At 52.3% G+C, this 10923-nt stretch overlaps 5 non-coding genes and 22 pseudogenes across 5 annotated transcripts; all 27 read right to left on the bottom strand.

The window, feature by feature from the left end:
• Positions 1-3471: 3471 nt before the first annotated feature.
• LOC143944476 (5S ribosomal RNA) lies at positions 3472-3590 on the bottom strand (annotated as a pseudogene).
• A 108-nt stretch (positions 3591-3698) lies between these two features.
• Positions 3699-3817, bottom strand: LOC143945666 (5S ribosomal RNA; annotated as a pseudogene).
• A 108-nt stretch (positions 3818-3925) lies between these two features.
• LOC143947033 (5S ribosomal RNA) lies at positions 3926-4044 on the bottom strand (annotated as a pseudogene).
• A 108-nt stretch (positions 4045-4152) lies between these two features.
• LOC143943603 (5S ribosomal RNA) lies at positions 4153-4270 on the bottom strand (annotated as a pseudogene).
• Positions 4271-4379: 109 nt separating this feature from the next.
• On the bottom strand, positions 4380-4499 carry LOC143946661 (5S ribosomal RNA; annotated as a pseudogene).
• Positions 4500-4608: 109 nt separating this feature from the next.
• Positions 4609-4727, bottom strand: LOC143943459 (5S ribosomal RNA; annotated as a pseudogene).
• A 108-nt stretch (positions 4728-4835) lies between these two features.
• On the bottom strand, positions 4836-4953 carry LOC143948605 (5S ribosomal RNA; annotated as a pseudogene).
• A 109-nt stretch (positions 4954-5062) lies between these two features.
• On the bottom strand, positions 5063-5180 carry LOC143947251 (5S ribosomal RNA; annotated as a pseudogene).
• A 110-nt stretch (positions 5181-5290) lies between these two features.
• LOC143946856 (5S ribosomal RNA) lies at positions 5291-5410 on the bottom strand (annotated as a pseudogene).
• Positions 5411-5518: 108 nt separating this feature from the next.
• LOC143944227 (5S ribosomal RNA) lies at positions 5519-5637 on the bottom strand (annotated as a pseudogene).
• Positions 5638-5746: 109 nt separating this feature from the next.
• LOC143948874 (5S ribosomal RNA) lies at positions 5747-5864 on the bottom strand (annotated as a pseudogene).
• Positions 5865-5973: 109 nt separating this feature from the next.
• LOC143954380 (5S ribosomal RNA) lies at positions 5974-6092 on the bottom strand. The gene has a single exon (XR_013269377.1). It is a non-coding gene; the product is annotated as a 5S ribosomal RNA (ribosomal RNA).
• A 109-nt stretch (positions 6093-6201) lies between these two features.
• LOC143943421 (5S ribosomal RNA) lies at positions 6202-6320 on the bottom strand (annotated as a pseudogene).
• A 109-nt stretch (positions 6321-6429) lies between these two features.
• LOC143949924 (5S ribosomal RNA) lies at positions 6430-6546 on the bottom strand (annotated as a pseudogene).
• A 109-nt stretch (positions 6547-6655) lies between these two features.
• LOC143954379 (5S ribosomal RNA) lies at positions 6656-6774 on the bottom strand. The gene has a single exon (XR_013269376.1). It is a non-coding gene; the product is annotated as a 5S ribosomal RNA (ribosomal RNA).
• Positions 6775-6883: 109 nt separating this feature from the next.
• LOC143944374 (5S ribosomal RNA) lies at positions 6884-7002 on the bottom strand (annotated as a pseudogene).
• A 109-nt stretch (positions 7003-7111) lies between these two features.
• LOC143943832 (5S ribosomal RNA) lies at positions 7112-7230 on the bottom strand (annotated as a pseudogene).
• Positions 7231-7338: 108 nt separating this feature from the next.
• On the bottom strand, positions 7339-7457 carry LOC143944480 (5S ribosomal RNA; annotated as a pseudogene).
• A 109-nt stretch (positions 7458-7566) lies between these two features.
• LOC143953329 (5S ribosomal RNA) lies at positions 7567-7685 on the bottom strand. The gene has a single exon (XR_013268421.1). It is a non-coding gene; the product is annotated as a 5S ribosomal RNA (ribosomal RNA).
• Positions 7686-7794: 109 nt separating this feature from the next.
• Positions 7795-7913, bottom strand: LOC143954196 (5S ribosomal RNA). Its single transcript, XR_013269210.1, has one exon. It is a non-coding gene; the product is annotated as a 5S ribosomal RNA (ribosomal RNA).
• A 109-nt stretch (positions 7914-8022) lies between these two features.
• On the bottom strand, positions 8023-8141 carry LOC143948231 (5S ribosomal RNA; annotated as a pseudogene).
• Positions 8142-8249: 108 nt separating this feature from the next.
• On the bottom strand, positions 8250-8368 carry LOC143947022 (5S ribosomal RNA; annotated as a pseudogene).
• Positions 8369-8477: 109 nt separating this feature from the next.
• LOC143947684 (5S ribosomal RNA) lies at positions 8478-8596 on the bottom strand (annotated as a pseudogene).
• A 326-nt stretch (positions 8597-8922) lies between these two features.
• LOC143954753 (5S ribosomal RNA) lies at positions 8923-9041 on the bottom strand. Its single transcript, XR_013269712.1, has one exon. It is a non-coding gene; the product is annotated as a 5S ribosomal RNA (ribosomal RNA).
• Positions 9042-9150: 109 nt separating this feature from the next.
• Positions 9151-9269, bottom strand: LOC143946881 (5S ribosomal RNA; annotated as a pseudogene).
• A 109-nt stretch (positions 9270-9378) lies between these two features.
• Positions 9379-9497, bottom strand: LOC143948148 (5S ribosomal RNA; annotated as a pseudogene).
• Positions 9498-9605: 108 nt separating this feature from the next.
• LOC143949918 (5S ribosomal RNA) lies at positions 9606-9724 on the bottom strand (annotated as a pseudogene).
• Positions 9725-10923: the final 1199 nt, after the last annotated feature.

The raw sequence follows: 10923 nt of genomic DNA, 5'->3' as shown, positions 1-10923 counted from the left end.
AGCAAAAAAACCACCTAACCCCCAGCCTAATCATTCCCTAGCATACAGTGCCTTGCAAAAGTATTCATACCCCTTGAAATTATCCACATTATGTCATGGCACAACCAAAAATGTAAATGTATTTTATTGAGATTTTATGTGATAGACCAAGACAAAGTGACACATAATTATGAAGTGGAAGGAAAATTATACATTTTTTAAATTTTTTTTTACAAATAAATATGTGAAAAGTGGGGGGTACATTTGTATTGAGCCCCCTTCACTCTGATACCCCTAACTAAAATCTAGTGGAACCAATCCCCTTCAGAAGTCACCTGATTAGTACATAAAGTCCACTTGTGTGTAATTTAATTTCAGTATAAATACAGCTGTTCTGTGAAGCCCTCAGAGGTTTGTTATGCCACGTACACTCGACCAGACTTTTCAAGGGACTAGGTCCGATGGTCTTTCCAACGGACTTTCGGCGGAGTTCCGACAGACTTTCCGAATGAACGAACTTGGCCACACACAATCACACCAAAGTCCGACGGATTCGAACGTGATGACGTATGACGTACGACCGGACTAGAATAAGGAAGTTCATAGCCAGTAGCCAATAGCTGCCCTAGCGTCAGTTTTTGTCCATCGGACTAGCATACACACGAACGGATTTCTCAGTCCGGCGGAGTTCCGGTGGAAAAATTTAAAACATGTTCTGTTTCTAAAGTCCGCCGGATTTTTGGCAAGCAAAGGTCCGTTGGAGCCCACACACGATCGAATTGTCAGACGTCGGACCTTTGCTGTCAAAAAGTCCGATCGTGTGTACGTGGCATTTGAGAACCTAATGCCGCGTACACACGACGGAATTGTCTGGCGAACTTAGTCCGACAAACATTCCGCCAGACTTTCTAACGAACGGACTTGGCCACACACGGACACTCCGAAAGTCCGGCGATTTCTAACGCGATGACGTACAGCACGTAGGACGGGACTAGAAAAAGGAAGTTCAATAGCCAGTAGCCAATAGCTTCCTTCTCGTACTTGCTTCTGAGCACACGTCATTCTTATGCCACGTACACACGGTCAAACTGTATGACGTACTTAGTCTGGCGGAAAAGTACGCCAGACTGTCCGTTGGAATTTCCGAACGAGCTACTTGCCCACACACGGCACTTTTTGAGCGGACTAATACGGCGTACTAAGTCCGCCGTACTATCCGCCCTACTTTTGAAATGAACGGACTCGCCCACACACGCGGAGAAAAGTCCGCTCATTTCGAGCGCGTCTCCAGGTAGGCGGGGCCCGCGAAGGAGACGTCGCTGGCCCTGCCGCATGGTATGGACTTAAAGAGGAACCCCAACGCCGAAAAAAAGTCCACAGAAGACCCTTGTCCGAGCACGCTGGCCGGCCAGGAAAGGGGGGCGAGCGAGCGCCCCCCCTCCTGAGCTGTACCAGGCCGCGTGCCCTCAACACCCAAAGCACCTTGTCCCCATGTTGATAAGGACAAGGGCCTCTTCCCAACAACCCTGGCCGTTGGTTCACCTGTAAAAAAAAAAGTACAAAAAAAACACAACACACGAGATAAAATACTTTATTGCACAGCTCCGGGGGTCTTCTGTCTTCGGGGGTCTTCTCGCCGGACTCCTCCGCTATCTTCTTGTAGCTCTTTTGCTAGCGGAGGAGTCCGGCTTTCTTCCTCGCCTCCGGCCTCTTCTCCCGACTTCGGGGGTCTTGTCCCCCTCTTCGGTTCTTCTGCCGGGCCACCGCGCCTTCTTATAGCTCTTTTAAAGGCGGTGGCCCGGTCTTCTGTCGCCGCCTTCCGTTCTTCTTTTCTTCTCCTTCATCTCCAGGAGATGTTGACTCGACGCTCTCTCCGGCCACAATGCCAGGGACGCACTGCGCGGCCACTTATATAGGGACAAGGGGTGGTGTCACATGGCTTTATGTCACATGGGTTGGTCACATGGGTTGATGTCACATGGTGACCCTGCCCCCTTACGATGTCACAGTCCCCATGTGACATCAACCCATGTGACCAACCCATGTGACACCGCCCCTTGTCCCTACATAAGTGGCCGCGCAGTGCGTCCCTGGCATTGTGGCCGGAGAGAGCGTCGAGTCAACATCTCCTGGAGAAGAAGGAGAAGGAGAAGGAGAAGGAGAAGGAGAAGGAGAAGGAGAAGAAGAAGAAGAAGAAGAAGAAGAAGAAGAAGAACGGAAGGCGGCGACAGAAGACCGGGCCACCGCCTGTAAAAGAGCTATAAGAAGGCGCGGTGGCCCGGCAGAAGAACCGAAGAGGGGGACAAGACCCCCGAAGTCGGGAAAAGAGGCCGGCGGCGAGGAAGAAAGCCGGACTCCCCCGCTAGCAAAAGAGCTACAAGAAGATAGCGGAGGAGTCCGGCGAGAAGACCCCCGAAGACGGAAGCCCCCGGAGCTGTGCAATAAAGTATTTTATCTCGTGTGTTGTGTTTTTTTTGTACTTTTGTTTTACAGGTGAATGGGTAGGGGTACATTGTACCCCATACTCATTCACATAGGGTGGGGGGCCGGTATCCGGGGGCCCCCTTATTAAAGGGGGCTCCCGGATTCCGATAAGCCCCCCGCCCGCAGACCCCGACAACCAACGGCCAGGGTTGTCGGGAAGAGGCCCTTGTCCTCATCAACATGGGGACAAGGTGCTTTGGGGTGGGGGGGACGCGCGGCCCCCCCTTCCCCAAGGCACCCCCCATGTTGAGGGCACGCGGCCTGTTACGGCTCGCCCCCCTTTCCTGGCCGGCCGGGTAGTGTGCTCGGACAAGGGTCTGTTGTGGACTTGGGGGGGACCCCCACGCCGATTTTTTTCAGCGTTGGGGTTCCCCTTTAAGTCCATACCAGGCGGCGGGGCCAGCGACGTCTCCTTCGCGGTCCCCACCTACCTGGAGACCTGCTCGAAATGAGCGGACTTTTCTCCGGGCGGGAAAAGTCCGCTCATTTCAAAAGTACGGCTTGCTGGCATACACACGGCCGGATTGTCCGCCGAAATGCGAGTACGACGGACAGAATTTCGGAAAAAAAGAAATTCTTAGTACGCCGGACTGCACGCTGAAAAAGTCCGCTGAAGCCCACACACCAGCGGATTGTCCGCTGAAATGTGTTTCAACGGACTAAGTATGCCATACAGTCCGCTCGTGTGTACGCAGCATTAGTCCGCCGGACTAGCACACTGACGAACGGATTGTCCGCTGAAAGCCAAGTCCGGCGGACAAATTTTGAGTCAAAACTACTTTCTAATCCGCCGGACTTTAAGATGAAAAAGTCAGCTGGAGCCCACACACGATCGAATTTTCCGGGGTAATGCGGTCCGGCAGATTAAGTCCACTGGACAATTCGGTCGTGTGTACACGGCATTAGGGTCCTTTCACAAATGCTTTCCGATCAGGTCTGCCTGATATTTTTGCAGACAGACGGGATCAGACCTTGCAGGTCGCCCAAGCAAACAACAGGCTGGGAAAAAGCCTACGGCACCTGGTATTCCCAGGTGGTCTCCCAACCTGGTACTAACCACGCCCGACCCTGCTTAGCATCCGAGATCAGATGAGATCAGGTGCAATCAGGGTGATGTGGCTGTAGGTGATTGTGCACCCTACTTTCAACTCTCTTGACAAAAGCCAAGATGCTCACCTCGGGCAAACAAGTGGAAAAATACAACAGGTCGCCCAGGCAAGCAATGGGCTTGGGGGGACCTACTGCACCTGGTGTTCCCAGGCGGTCTCCCATCCAGGTACTAACCAGGCCTGACCCTGCTTAGCAACTGAGATCAGATGAGATCGGGCGCATTCAGGGTGATGTGGCCGTAGGCAATTGTGCACCCTACTTTCAACTCTCTTGACAAAAGCCAGGGTGCTCACCTCGGGCAAACAAGTGGAAAAATACAACTGGTCGCCCAAGCAAACAACAGGCTGGGAAAAGCCTACGGCACCTGGTACTCCCAGGCGGTCTCCCATCCCGGTACTAACCATGCCCGACCCTGCTTAGCATCCGGGATCAGACGAGATAGGGCACATTCAGGGTGATGTGGCCGTAGGCAATTGTGCACCCTACTTTCAACTCTCTTGACAAAAGCCAAGGTGCTCACCTCGGGCAAACAAGCCAAAAAATACAACAGGTCGCCCAAGCAAATAACAGGCTGGGAAAAGCCTACGGCACCTGGTATTCCCAGGCGAACTCCCATCCAGGTACTAACCAGGCCCGACCCTGCTTAGCATCCGAGATCAGATGAGATCGGGGCCTTCAGGGTGATGTGGCCGTAGGCGATCCTGCACCCTACTTTCAACTCTCTTGACAAAAGCCAAGGTGCTCACCTCGGGCAAAAAAGCGGAAAAATAAAACAGGTCGCCTAAGCAAACAACAGGCTGGGAAAAAGCCTACGGCACCTGATATTCCCATGCGGTCTCCCATCCAGGCTACTAACCAGGCCCAACCCTGCTTAGCATCCGAGATCAGAGAAGATCAGGCGCATTCAGGGTGATGTGGCCGTAGGCAATCATGCACTCTACTTTCAACTCTCTTGACAAAAGCCAAGGTGCTCACCTCGGGCAAACAGGCGGAAAAATACAACAGGTCGCCCAAGCAAACAACAGGCTGGGAAAAAGCCTACGGCACCTGGTATTCCCAGGCGGTCTCCCATCCAGGTACTAACTAGGCCCAACCCTGCTTAGCATCCGAGATCAGATGAGATTGGGCGCAGTCGGGGTGATGTGGCCGTAGGCGATTGGGCACCCTACTTTCAACTCTCTTGACAAAAGCCAAGGTGCTCACCTCGGGCAAACAAGCGGAAAAATACAACATGTCGCCCAAGCAAACAACAGGCTGGGAAAAGGCTACGGCACCTGGTATTCCCAGGCGAACGCCCATCCAGGTACTAACCAGGCCCGACCCTGCTTAGCATCCGAGATCAGACGAAATCGGGGACTTCAGGGTGATGTGGCTGTAGGCGATCCTGCATCCTACTTTCAACTCTCTTGACAAAAGCCAAGGTGCTCACCTCGGGCAAAAAAGCGGAAAAATAAAACAGGTCGCCTAAGCAAACAACAGGCTGGGAAAAAGCCTACGGCACCTGGTATTCCCAGACGGTCTCCCATCCTGGTACTAACCAGGCCCGACCCTGCTTAGCATCCGAGATCAGACAAGATCGGGCGCATTCAGGTTGATGTGGCGCAGGCAATTGTGCACCCTACTTTCAACTCTCTTGGACAAAAGCCAAGGTGCTCACCTCGGGCAAACAAGCGGAAAAATACAACAGGTCACCCAAGCAAACAACAGGCAGGGAAAAAGCCTACGGCACCTGATATTCCCATGCGGTCTCCCATCCAGGCTACTAACCAGGCCCGACCCTGCTTAGCATCCAAGATCAGAGGAGATCAGGCGCATTCAGGGTGATGTGGCCGTAGGCGATTGGGCACCCTACTTTCAACTCTCTTGACAAAAGCCAAGGTGCTCACCTCGGGCAAACAAGTGGAAAAATACAACAGGTCGCCCAAGCAAACAACAGGCTGGGAAAAGCCTACGGCACCTGGTATTCCCAGACGATCTCCCATCCAGGTACTAACCAGGCCCAACCCTGCTTAGCATCTGATATCAGACGAGATCGGGCGCATTCAGGGTGATGTGGCCATAGGCAATTGCGCACCCTACTTTCAACTCTCTTGACAAAAGCCAGGGTGCTCACCTCGGGCAAACAAGTGGAAAAATACAACAGGTCGCCCAAGCAAACAACAGGCTGGGAAAAAGCCTACGGCACCTGGTATTCCCAGGCGAACTCCCATCCAAGTGCTAACCAGGCCGACCCTGCTTAGCATCCGAGATCAGACGAGATCGGGGGCATTCAGGGTGATGTGGCCTTAGGTGATCCCACACCCTACTTTCAACTCTCTTGACAAAAGCCAAGGTGCTCACCTCGGGCAAAAAAGCGGAAAAATAAAACAGGTCGCCTAAGCAAACAACAGGCTGGGAAAAAGCCTACGGCACCTGGTATTCCCAGGCGGTCTCCCATCCCGGTACTAACCAGGCCCGACCCTGCTTAGCATCCGAGATCAGACAAGATCGGGCACATACAGGGTGATGTAGCCGTTGGCGTTTGTGCACCCTACTTTCAACTCTCTTGACAAAAGCCAAGGTGCTCACCTCGGGCAAACAAGCGGAAAAATACAACAGGTCGCTCAAGCAAACAACAGGCTGGGAAAAAGCCTACGGCACCTGGTATTCCCAGGCGGTCTCTCATCCAGGTACTAACCAGGCCCAACCCTGCTTAGCATCCGAGATCAGACGAGATTGGGCGCATTCAGGGTGATGTGGCCGTAGGTGATCCTGCACCCTACTTTCAACTGCCTTGACAAAAGCCAAGGTGCTCACCTCGGACAAACAAGCGGAAAAATACAACAGGTCGCCCAAGCAAACAACAGGCTGGGAAAAAGCCTACGGCACCTGGTAATCCCAGGCGAACTCCCATCCAAGTACTAACCAGGCCGACCCTGCTTAGCATCCGAGATCAGACGAAATCGGGGACTTCAGGGTGATGTGGCTGTAGGCGATCCTGCATCCTACTTTCAACTCTCTTGACAAAAGCCAAGGTGCTCACCTCGGGCAAAAAAGCGGAAAAATAAAACAGGTCGCCTAAGCAAACAACAGGCTGGGAAAAAGCCTACGGCACCTGGTATTCCCAGGCGGTCTCCCATCCCGGTACTAACCAGGCCCGACCCTGCTTAGCATCCGAGATCAGACAAGATCGGGCACATACAGGGTGATGTAGCCGTTGGCGTTTGTGCACCCTACTTTCAACTCTCTTGACAAAAGCCAAGGTGCTCACCTCGGGCAAACAAGCGGAAAAATACAACAGGTCGCTCAAGCAAACAACAGGCTGGGAAAAAGCCTACGGCACCTGGTATTCCCAGGCGGTCTCTCATCCAGGTACTAACCAGGCCCAACCCTGCTTAGCATCCGAGATCAGACGAGATTGGGCGCATTCAGGGTGATGTAGCCGTAGGTGATCCTGCACCCTACTTTCAACTGCCTTGACAAAAGCCAAGGTGCTCACCTCGGACAAACAAGCGGAAAAATACAACAGGTCGCCCAAGCAAACAACAGGCTGGGAAAAAGCCTACGGCACCTGGTAATCCCAGCCGATCTCCCATCCAGGTACTAACCAGGCCCGACCCTGCTTAGCATCCGAGATCAGACGAGATCGGGCGCATTCAGGGTGATGTGGCCATAGGCAGTTGTGCACCCTACTTTCAACTCTCTTGACAAAAGCCAAGGTGCTCACCTCGGGCAAACAAGTGGAAAAATACAACAGGTCGCCCAAGCAAACAACAGGCTGGGAAAAGCCTACGGCATCTGGTATTCCCAGGCGGTCTCCCATCCCGGTACTAACCAGGCCCGACCCTGCTTAGCATCCGAGATCAGACAAGATCGGGCGCATACAGGGTGATGTAGCCGTTGGCGTTTGTGCACCCTACTTTCAACTCTCTTGGAAAAAGCCAAGGTGCTCACCTCGGGCAAAATAGCCAAAAAATACAATAGGTCGCCCAAGCAAACAACAGGCTGGGAAAACGCCTACGGCACCTGGTATTCACAGGCGATCTCCCATCCAGGTACTAACCAGGCCCGACCCTGCTTAGCATCCGAGATCAGATGAGATCGGGCGCATTCAGGGTGATGTGGCCGTAGGTGATGCTGCACCCTACTTTCAACTCTCTTGACAAAAGCCAAGGTGCTCACCTCGGGCAAAAAAGCGGAAAAATACAACAGGTCACCCAAGCAAACAACAGGCTGGGAAAAAGCCTATGGCACCTGGTATTCCCAGGCGGTCTCCCATCCAGGTACTAACCAGGCCCGACCCTGCTTAGCATCCGAGATCAGACGAGATTGGGCGCATTCAGGGTGATGTGGCCGTAAGCGATTGGGCACCCTACTTTCAACTCTCTTGACAAAAGCCAAGGTGCTCACCTCAGGCAAACAAGCGGAAAAATACAACAGGTTGCCCAAGCAAACAACAGGCTGGGAAGGGGCCTGCAGCGCCTGGTGCTCCCAGGCTGTCTCCAATCCAGGTACCAACCAGGCCCGGCCCTGCTTGGCATCCAAGATCAGACGAGATCGAGTGCATTCAGGGTGATGCGGCCGTAGGCAATCCTGCACCCTACTTTCAACTTCCTTGACAAAAGCCAAGGTGCTCACCTCGGGCAAACAAGCGCAAAAATACAACAGGTTGCCCAAGCAAACAACAGGCTGGGAGGGGCCTATGGCACCTGGTATTCCCAGGTGGGCTCCCATCCAGGTACTAACCAGGCCCAACCCTGCTTAGCATGTGAGATCAGATGAGATTGGGGGCATTCAGGGTGATGTGGCCGTAGGCAATCCAGCACCCTACTTTCAACTCTCTTGACAAAAGCCAAGGTGCTCACCTCGGGCAAAAAAGCGGAAAAATAAAACAGGTCGCCTAAGCAAACAACAGGCTGGGAAAAAGCCTACGGCACCTGGTATTCCCAGGCGGTCTCACATCCTGGTACTAACCAGGCCCGACCCTGCTTAGCATCCGAGATCAGACAAGATCGGGCGCATTCCGGTTGTTGTGGCCGCAGGCAATCATGCACCCTACTTTCAACTCTCTTGACAAAAGTCAAGGTGCTCACCTCAGGCAAACAAGCGGAAAAATACAACAGGTCACCCAAGCAAACAACAGGCTGGGAAAAAGCCTGCGGCACCTGATATTCCCAAGCGGTCTCCCATCCAGGCCCGACCCTGCTTAGCATCCGAGATCAGAGGAGATCAGGCGCATTCAGGGTGATGTGGCCGTAGGCAATCATGCACTCTACTTTCAACTCTCTTGACAAAAGCCAAGGTGCTCACCTCGGGCAAACAGGCTGAAAAATACAACAGGTCGCCCAAGCAAACAACAGGCTGGGAAAAAGCCTACGGCACCTGGTATTCCCAGGCGGTCTCACATCCAGGTACTAACCAGGCCCGACCCTGCTTAGCATCCGAGATCAGATGAGATCGGGCGCATTTGGGGTGATGTGGCCGTAGGCGATTGGGCACCCTACTTTCAACTCTCTTGACAAAAGCCAAGGTGCTCACCTCGGGCAAACAAGCGGAAAAATACAACATGTCGCCCAAGCAAACAACAGGCTGGGAAAAAGCCTACAGCACCTGGTATTCCCAGGCGGTCTCCCATCCAGGTTCTAACCAGGCCTGACCCTGCTTAGCATCCGAGATCAGACGAGATCAGACGCATTCAGGGTGATGTGGCCATAGGCGATCAGGCACCCTACTTTCAACTCTCTTGACAAAAGCCAAGGTGCTCACCTCGGGCAAACAGGCGGAAAAATACAACAGGTCGCCCAAGCAAACAACAGGCTGGGAAAAAGCCTACGGCACTTGGTAATCCCAGGCGGTCTCCCACCCAGGTACTAACCAGGCCCGACTCCACTTAGCATCCGAGATCAGACGAGATCGGGCGCAATCAGGATGATATGGCTGTAGGCGATTGGCATTCCTCTTTCAACTCTCTTGACAAAAGCCAAAGTGCTCACCTCGGGCAAACAAGCGGAAAATTACAACAGGTCGCCCAAGCAAACAACAGGCTGGGAAAAAGCCTACGGCACCTGGTATTCCCAGGCGGTCTCCCATGCCGGTACTAAGCAGGCCCGACAATGCTTAGCATCTGCGATCAGATGAGATTGGACGCATTCAGGGTGATGTGGCCATAGGCGATTGGGCCCTCTACTTTCAACTCTCTTGACAAAAGCCAAGGTTCTCACCTCGGGCAAACAAGCGGAAAAATACAACAGGTCGCCCAAGCAAACAACAGGCTGGGAAAAAGCTTACGGCACCTGGTATTTCCAGGCGGTCTCCCATCCAGGTACTAACCAGGCCTGATCCTGCTTAGCATCTGAGATCGGGCGCATTCAGGGTGACGTGGCCGTAGGTGATTGTGCACCCTACTTTCTACTCTCTTGTCAAAAGCTTAGCATCCAGAAGTGGGAATGTTCTGTAGTCTGGGGTACTTATGCACTAACAATGGACTATCCCTTCAACTGAATTCATAAGTAATGACAGAAGCACGCAACTGTATTTTCATTTAATTAAAATCTATTAATTGGGTGACTTTAATACACAGCACCAGTTCTACTCTACTCTGCGCTGCTCTGCTCTACTCTACTATGTTCTACTCTACTCTGTGCTGCTCTTCTCTACTCTACTATGTTCTACTCTACTCTGCGCTGCTCTTCTCTACTATGTTCTACTCTACTCTGCGCTGCTCTTCTCTACTCTACTATGTTCTACTCTACTCTGCGCTGCTCTTCACTACTATGTTCTACTCTACTCTGCGCTGCTCTTCTCTACCCTACTATGTTCTACTCTACTCTGCGCTGCTCTTCACTACTATGCTCTACTCTACTCTGCGCTGCTCTACTCTACTCTGCGCTGCTCTTCTCTATTCTACTATGTTCTACTCTACTCTGCGCTGCTCTTCACTACTATGTTCTACTCTACTCTGTGCTGCTCTTCTCTATTCTACTATGTTCTACTCTACTCTGCACTGCTCTTCTCTACTATGCTCTACTCTACTCTGCGCTGCTCTTCTCTACTCTACTGTACTCTGCTCTACTTTACTCATACACTTTTTGCAAACTTTGCATTGAAACAGGGATTTTTCTCTACTGTACTCTGCTCTACTCTACTCATACACTCCTTTGCAAACTTTGCATTAAAACAGGGATTTTTTTTGTTCTCATACATTGCAATACATGTTTAAGCTGGCCAAGTGCATCAAAGTAATCCCTCTTTGGCGAGTCCCTACACTACTCTACCCTACTATGCACTGCTCTACTCTACACTTCTCTGCTCTGTGCTGCTCTTCTCTACTCTACTCTACTGCGTTCTTCTCTTCTCTATACTACTCTGTTC

This window comes from Lithobates pipiens, unplaced genomic scaffold, assembly GCF_037356315.1.
Source record: "Lithobates pipiens isolate NorthernLeopardFrog02 unplaced genomic scaffold, aLitPip1_a1.2 Scaffold_30, whole genome shotgun sequence".
Classification (NCBI taxonomy): Eukaryota; Metazoa; Chordata; class Amphibia; order Anura; family Ranidae; genus Lithobates; species Lithobates pipiens.
This window is presented reverse-complemented; position numbering and strand designations above follow the sequence as displayed.